The sequence below is a fragment of the Gavialis gangeticus genome, unplaced genomic scaffold (assembly GCF_001723915.1).
Source record: "Gavialis gangeticus isolate Ggan-Ray unplaced genomic scaffold, GavGan_comp1, whole genome shotgun sequence".
Taxonomy (NCBI): Eukaryota; Metazoa; Chordata; order Crocodylia; family Gavialidae; genus Gavialis; species Gavialis gangeticus.
Window position 1 is genome coordinate 217,794,084 of NW_017729032.1, and position 8,283 is coordinate 217,802,366.

General features: G+C 40.8%; 1 protein-coding gene and 1 long non-coding RNA gene across 2 annotated transcripts in view; one reads left to right on the plus strand and one right to left on the minus strand.

Moving 5' to 3' along the window:
• Positions 1-208: 208 nt before the first annotated feature.
• CUNH21orf62 (chromosome unknown C21orf62 homolog) overlaps positions 209-8,283 on the plus strand; it is a 22,724-nt gene continuing 14,649 nt past the window's right edge. Inside the window, exon 1 of the mRNA XM_019525539.1 lies at positions 209-341. The gene's annotated coding sequence lies outside the window, so the exon portion shown is untranslated. The remainder of the gene's footprint in view (positions 342-8,283) is intronic.
• LOC109303336 overlaps positions 2,587-8,283 on the minus strand; it is an 18,958-nt gene continuing 13,261 nt past the window's right edge. The window contains exon 3 of the long non-coding RNA XR_002099060.1: positions 2,587-2,752. This is a non-coding gene — a long non-coding RNA (uncharacterized LOC109303336). The remainder of the gene's footprint in view (positions 2,753-8,283) is intronic.

An 8,283-nucleotide genomic window follows, 5' to 3' on the forward strand; every position in this document is an offset into this window, starting at 1 on the left:
AGCTGTAGCATGACTTTTTGTTTGTTTGTGGGGAACACTTTCAAGATCAGGATAATGCTACCAATCAGGGGTATGAACAGAGCTAATAAAGACAGGTACTTATCCTGCTGGGTTATTAATGAAATTGGTAGGCTTTGGGCTGCTCTCCTGGTTGTCATGGGAACAGCATGGGTTGTTGGCCTCTGGAAAACATAAAAGAACAGCAAGTGCAAGACCACACATTCCACTCAGCCTTGTAGATTAACCAGCCCGTCAAACAGCAGCTAAGCATCACTGAGTAGATAAGGTATACAAAGCAGAAAGCCATGCAGTAACGAACTTCACAGACAGAACCTAGAAACGTAAGTCTTTTTGTCTAGTCTTTTGTCTTTCAGAAACGTGCACTGCTGTGACTAGAAGAGTAGCAGTTAACATCTTGCATATTTAGGCAACGAGCAATTTATTTTGTAGCACAACTTATTTCGCTGCTGTTAATTCTCCTTGCCTGATGGGAAGTTGGTAGATCTGTAGTTTTATCGTGGCAGTGAAATGATAAAATCTTTAGGAAGTTTGTCTTTTATGTGTATACAAAGTTATCTAAGATATCTGCGTCTTTCTATAGAAAGAATCAACCCTGTAGATAATGACACTAGAGAATGATCTTACTATAGAAATATCTGTAAGCACTTATTTATGCAAGTAGTTCAGTTAAACTCAGCAGAAATAGCTGTAAGTAATTCTAATATATGAATAAGATTCAGCTCATGGTGTATAATTTTCTTTGAGTAAAACTGCCTTTTTGAAAGAATTAAAGGAGAAGAATCTGGAAAACAGCAGCTTTGACCTGTGCTTTATTCCCAGGTTCATATCATACTAGTCATCTATTGAACTCCAAATAGGATAAACTCTCCTTTGCTATTTGGCTCTAAAATCCTGTCATCTGTGGTTAAAAATGTATGCAATAAAGGAAGATATGGTATCAAATATATCAGACAGTTTGACTTAATGCTTCAGTTTCAATTTGATCAGTGATCATTATTGTTTTTAAAGAACCTTCCTTTTTGCACAGCTTTTCTCTTCCAACATCTTTTTTCCCAAATAAGTGTTTGAATCAAAGGAAAAGAAATCATAAAGAACAACTAGATAATACATTTACTATGTCTCTTTAGTTAACAGAAGTGTCATTATTTTTCAGTCTTTGAAAAAGTTTTCTGCTTAATTTTTCCTGAGGACGTAACAAAAGGCATGGAGAAATTAAGAACTAGCTACCTTGTCTAACATTCTTGCTTCCTTCTCTAGAGCCTGATCCTGTAACAGATAGATACATGAATGTTTTTACTTGTGTGAGGAGTATGGTTAGGGTTAAAAAAAAATGAGAGAGGGAATATTTATTGCTATATTAAAATGACTGAACTGTTCAAAAGCTAAATATTTTCTATGTTTTGTAGTCAAGATCTCCATGTAACCCAGATAAGCTGAAATAAGTTAGCGGTGTTCTTAATGCCTCAGTTTTTAAGTGCCCAATTTGAAATAATGGTCCTGTCTGCCTGAAGGTCTCAAGCACACTGTTAAAAACAGAGAACTTGTTAATTGTGTCAAATTGGCCAGCCAGAAATTGAAACACTGAAGATCATTAGTCACTTCTGAAAAATTAGGCCCTTTTACAAGTAAATAATTAGCATTTGATAGTTGAAAGGCTTTGTTTACAGAATAGAAATATGCAGAGAAGATTTGTTCATTGGTGTACACAAACACGTGCTCATAAAGGCACAGTTTGTTTTTTTTAGTATTATGCTTTTCTTTAAAATAATTAGAAACCCAGAATGCGAGAAGCATCCATTATATGTATATATTCAGTGTACATAATGTCAGTGTTAATATTGAATATTTTTGTATTCTCTCCTGGAAGAATGACGGAAACCATGTTTGAAGAAAAAGGATTGGGTCATTTAAGAAGTGAGTCAGGAGGTTTTACCAAAAATGACAAGTAATTATTTATGATTTAAAAGGAACACTATAATCATCCCATGCTTGTGCTTTAAGATTACCCTTTAATGCGCAGCTATGGCTTGATCATGAAATTCAAACATGCCTTTAGTCAAAAGGATCACTCATATGAGAGAAGAATATGCAAAAGGAGAAAAGTTAAGGATTAGACCCCTATTATTTTCTTTATTTGAAGTCATGATGAAGCCTCGCAATCTTGAAAAGGGAGTATCAAATAGTCACCATGGTTGCAAAGCTGTATAATCTGACTGTAATAACAATAGTAATATTTCTATAGTACTGTCTCTCTGAGGGTCTCAAAACACTCTGCACCTATTAAGGACAAACCTGGTGCTTAAAGCCAGAACCTCTAATTGGGGATATGTCATCTTAATAAGGCTGCTGATGGGGTGCCTGTTTCTCTCCTCTGATATATCGAAGTTACACCATTAATTTGCATTGTGGTTACACTGGTGTAATAGAAAAATCAGCCTCCCTATACTTCAGCAGAAACAATGGTTTTGAGTTACCATTGCCTTGCACTGTGTAGCCTTTTATACCAATGGGAAGCAGATGTAAAATGCTGCCATCCTGATTAGGTAGTACACTTTGTTCTCAGTAGGTGACTGCCCAGGCAGTGCAGCCATGGTGTCATCCTTTGATAGGATGCAGTGTGCACATCCATCAGCATACACCTTCCAAACCTGTTCTTGTGAAGACAGCTCTGCCAAGGGTAGTGGGCTCAAGGAAGCTTTGAGGAGGAACATGGATTACTGCTGTTCCTGGACTCTGTGCCGAGGTGCGTGAGAGAGAAGACCTTCTGTACCTGTTTCCTTTGGGCAGTAGCACAGCTAAGGGGTAGGGGGACCAGGGCAGGAACCCCAGCTGCTGATTTTGGGGTGGGGAGGGTGGGACTACTGCTCCCAGCTGGCCAGCAGCTGATGTTGCCCTGTGCACCACAACAGAGCTGCTTCTGCTCTTGTGCACTCAAGCAGACCTGAGAACATTCTTGAATCTCTTCAGCTGAAGCTTACAACACCCCCACAAGGGAGGTAAGAACGATCATTTCAATGTTTTAGAAATAGGAACACAAATCTGGAAGGGGCCTCCCAGGCTATCGTGTCCAGTGTCTTTCTCATTCCCTTTAGGTGTGTATTTTCTATAAATTTGCCTCTCCTATTTTAAATGCTACAGAGCCCTCCGTAATGTTATCTTCAGTATCGCCATGAACATTTAGTGAGAACGACAGGCTGGCATGATCCTACATGTTGACTGAACTAAACAGGAACAGGGTCAGTAATGGATCCAGTGGCATTCAATAGCTTGCTGTTTCATAAGAATGCTAACTGGGATCCTTCACAGCCTAGTCCTGAACAAGGATACTCATGCTCTGGTATCTGAGGGCTAGATCCTGCAAATACTTAATCATGTGCAGACTTGAATAGACTGAAGTGTTTGGGCTTTTTGCTTGAAAAGTATTACACGCTTGTATTTTTTTTTGCAGATTCTGATTATAAAGTTGCAAGTTCACTACTAGTGTTAGGGAATTATCATCTTTTTTTTAATATCTTCACACTGTGTATGAGCCTGAATCCTCATACCCAAAGAGAGGTAGTTAGCATGTTAGTCAGGCAGAAGGCAGGGTAGACTTGTACCTTATAGGGTATATCTACAGGTTCAATGAACGCAACACAATAAACTCCAGAGCTATTTGCAACTGCTCTCTGGCACAGCATCTACATGTGCACCTGGGATAGCAGCAGTTTGAGCCAGGGTGCAGCAGCCTGGGCTGGTAGCAGGCTCCAGGCAGCAGCAGCTGGAGAGAGGAGGAGCTGGCTGGGGTGGAGGGTGCAGAACCTGCAGAGCCATGTGGCTAGGTGGCAGGCAGCCCTTGCACTTTAGCACCTTTGTGCCCAACCAGCCCCTCCCACCATCTACATGTGTTTCTCATTGCACTTAATTACTCCACCATAATATAATACTGTACCTGACTGTCCTATCTTATGGCGGAGTTAATTAATTTACTGTGCCCTAATACCGGTGCATAAGCTTTTGTAAGCGGAGGGCTTGCTTTATCAGATGCTGTGATCCTCCCAATACCCAGCCACAGTCCTGCAATAACTGTTGAAAGATGGCAGCCCTAACTCTTCCTGTACAAAATTACTATGAATATGGGTTTCAATTTATCAGCAACACTGGATCACACTGGAGCCTTGAATCAGCAGGCTGCAGCACTGCAGCTTTATTAAGTTACTTCAGCTGAGGCTTTTTTGTCTTTTTTCCCTACATTTACCTACAGACTAGCTGAATAGACATATACCTTGACTAAACAAAGAGAAAAATCGTTCTCAAAATTTCTCCCCAAGCCCCTAAGCCAGATCCCAGACCTTGCAGTTCTATAGCATGGAACCCACGAAAGTCTCATGGTCTGGCCACATATCTAATGTGAAAGCTTATTAAGGCTCTTCTCTCCAGCTACACTTAAGGCCCCTTTGCACAACTCTGCAGGACGGATATAACTGACACCTGCTTAGTGTGTTGGACTCTAGGAACATCACTAGTACTGCTATTTAAATTCAATGAGGTTATCCATAGCCTTAAAATTTAGCATGTGCATAAAAATGTGCAGGATGGGCTCTCAGAGATGTGATTTTAGAGTTACAGCTTACTGCTACAAATTATTTCTGAAGACTTTGGAAGGCTGTCATATAAATATTGAGATGAGTAATGTATGTTTCTTATGTAAGGAGAGGAGAATGTGATTCCTGTTTCAAAGACCAAAAAATATCACACTTCAGATTGGACTTCCTGTTAGACACAATTTGCACTTCGGTGCACCCACCTAAACAATGTCACGTGTATTCTTCTAAGTCACTCTCCTAGGAGGAGATATAACAGATGCAGACTGTATTAAGTAGACAAAGCTGAATATAAGCTGGGGGTGATCTTTGTACATTAAGATAAAAAAATAAAGTGCTAAAAATGCACCTGTGGTGCCCTTTCCTTGCCTTCCATTTTGTGATTTCTCTGTGAGCACATTAGCAGTTACATAATTCTTCTTCCTTGGCAAGATCATATTTATATAATACAGAGCAGTGACCCTCAGCCTGGACACTGGAGCCCTTTCAGAACTATAGACAGAGTTCTCCTGCCTGTGTGTATCTAGCACATCTCTGCTTGCTGTGCCTGAACCCTGGAAGACAGAATGGAGTGAAATCAAGTTTGCCTGGTCTTTTTGCTCCAAGTCTATTAAACAGTTTGGCCTAAGGAAACTGCACCATTATACCCAATACCTGCATGAATGCAAAGCACTTGCTATGGCACAGAGGGGTAGTTCTTTTTAAACACAAAAAATAACCTTTAAACTCATAACCTAATCTAAGCAAACAAAACCAAAGGAAGAGTGCACAGTAAAGGCTGACAATCTATCCTTGCTGTTGTAGCTTGTTTACAGCATATCAGTTGTGAAATACCACATGCGGTTTTTGACATCTCTTCACCTGAGCATGTGGTGAGAAAGCCTTAATAGAATTGTAGTGCTAAACATCTCTACTTTGTCCAACCCCAGCATTTATTTCAATATAAGTTATTTTTTAGAATTTGCACCGTGTACCTTACCCAAGCTGCACAAAATTATGTGGATTTAAACTCCTCTGTGCTTAATACAGCACTTTCACATAGTCACATGTTAACACAAGTGATCAACGAAGGGTTTTAATTAGCTTTTTTCCCCTTCTGAATAGAGACCAGAAGAAAGCACCCCATGAAAAAATTAATTGTATAGGCTCAGGGCTTTCATTGAATGGGATTAGCTTCTTTGACACCACAGCTTTTTTCAGACAGGCAGCTATAAACCCTATTACTTTTTGCAGTTTTCATAATACATACCTGATCAGCAGTTAGCAGAAAAATTACTGGGACTGATCAAAGGAAATTCAAGCACCCAAAATAGTGGCAGAAATAAATAAAAAAATAGAATTTTGTTTTTCTCCCAGAAGGTGATAAGAAAAGGGACAAAAATTCTCTGATAAGAGAATTTTTCAGACAATATGCCATAAAGTGGGCTTAAAATACTGAGAAAGTAGCACATAAGAGAAGCTTGGTATAAGCAGTAAAACCAGAATTACTTTTGATGGTTTCTTGGGACCCTGCTATATGTTCTAATTAAAGCTAGATAGAAATTAGCTTTAGAGTTGTTACACATTTTCAAGCACTAACTTTATAGCTGGTTGGTTCTTTTCATAGCTGGATAGTCATTTTTCTCATGAGATAATTGCTTGGCATGTGTGGCCAATTGAATTTTATTGCACAATTGACTAGTTAATTGCATAATATATGTAACTTGTAGCAGGGGCCTTGATGACTAATGTGATTTCCAGCTAGCTCCTCTTTCCCTAAAGAATAACAAGAAAGTAACAAAAGGCTAAATCTGGGTCATTTAAAATTAGCCAATTGTGGCTAAATCCACTGGCAGCATTTGGAGGCAAAACTCCCTTGAAGTCCCTAGGTTGTTCCTGCATGTGTCAAAGTAATGTGGCATATAGGACTTTTGCGCCTGAAAGTGAAATTTAATAGTAGAGGATGGTGTCTTCTGTAATTCAGTGACCACAGCTCTGGAAATTAGAACTGGCACTCCAGGGTTGAGGATTTTTGGAAAGGTGTGATTTTTCCCCTCAAATTCTTGTGTGGAAAGAATGAAACAGAACTATGGAGCAGTAAATACATATTGGATTGAATACAAATTGAAGTACCATATTTTCTCACATACAGCATTTCTCCCCAAATAAAACACACACCTTGGGGGCTTTTTGGTTGGCTTTTTTTTTCTTTAAGGCAGAATGTAAAAAAAAAAAGATTTTTTTCAGTCATGGCTGACTGTGGGGCATAGGGTAAGTTTTCCTGGGAACATACAGTCTCTTAGAAGTGTGACTTCCCAGGAGACAGTCTGGGTGAGAGAGCAAGCAATGGGAACTTGCTGGTGTGATGGGAAATTCCTGCTGTCTCATGCAGACTGTCTCCTGGGATGCCATTCTTCTTGGACACTGTGGGTATTTATAGACGTATTTAGCAAGCCTCACTAATTAAAAGTGTCCAAGCATCACACGTATTAGCATCTCCATGCTGGAAAATGGTGGTGGGGTGCTTTGAACTAAAACTTATCAGACCAGCTTTAGTTCAAAGTGCCCCGCCACCATTTTTCAGCACAGGTACACTGATACACATGATGCTGCAGGCTGCTGAAACACATTAATTTCAATGTTGGATTTACAACAAATGGGAGTAGCCTCGCTGCACGTCTATAGGAGCCCTCAGTGTTTCCAGAAGGACTTCCTGTATCACACAAAATTAAGCTCCAGGTCATTGCAAGGGCAATAGAAAGACTGTTAGTCCCTTACTGTAAGTCAGCAGTTTGCAAACTGTGTTCTGCAGAAGCCTGGGTTTCCATGATAGGTCATCAGGGGTTCTGCAGAGGGACTGGGAGTAATGGTGGAGCAGGCTGGGAAGTGATGCACTGCAATTGTTGGGCCAGGTCACCTGGCTCTATGTCAGCTCACATGACCCTTGGAGCAAGGGGTAGGGGTTACATGATAGCAGAAATTATATGAAAGGGTCCCGTGACTTAAGGAATTTTGAAAACCACTCCTGTTAAGTAGCCATTTATATTGTAGCAAGCTTACCTTTTTCAGGGCTTGGGCAGAGTACTTGGTTTTGGCCTAGCTCTATAGAGAGGGGAGGAAGCTGCTCTAGTAGCTGAGCCCTTCCTCAGCACCCTGCCTGACCACCACCACTGTCATCAGAGGACAGGGCACACCCTCTGGGTGTACCTGGGCTACAATACGAGTAAATAAAAAGTTTTCCTGTAAATAAAGTGTTGTTTTCACATCATATGTTTCATCAAGATAATTAACAGCAGCTCACGTAGGCTAAGTACATATATTCAAAAAGCCAGAGCCTGAATTGATTCAGTTGTTACAGTTTAGTTGAACCAATAAGCAAGTGAATAGATATTCACTTTTGATTCTGGTAATGCAGATTCTGGTAATGCACATGCCTGCAGTGGCTCAGGCTAGAAGCTGGAGATGCTAGAGCCAGCCCTTCCTTCCTTTTACAGTGGCCAGAAAGCTGGAGGAAGAGGTCACAGGGCCAGGCCCTGGCAGGCTGCTGAGTATGAATGGGGAGGGATTTAAACCCACACCCTGGCCAGCAGGGACCCCACCCAGGGTGTGCCTGGAGGAAGAGAAGAGAAGCAGCCCCTGCCAGGGGTGCCCAGTCCCCCCACCCCCGCTCACTTGCTTGCATAATTAGCCCTGGCTCCCC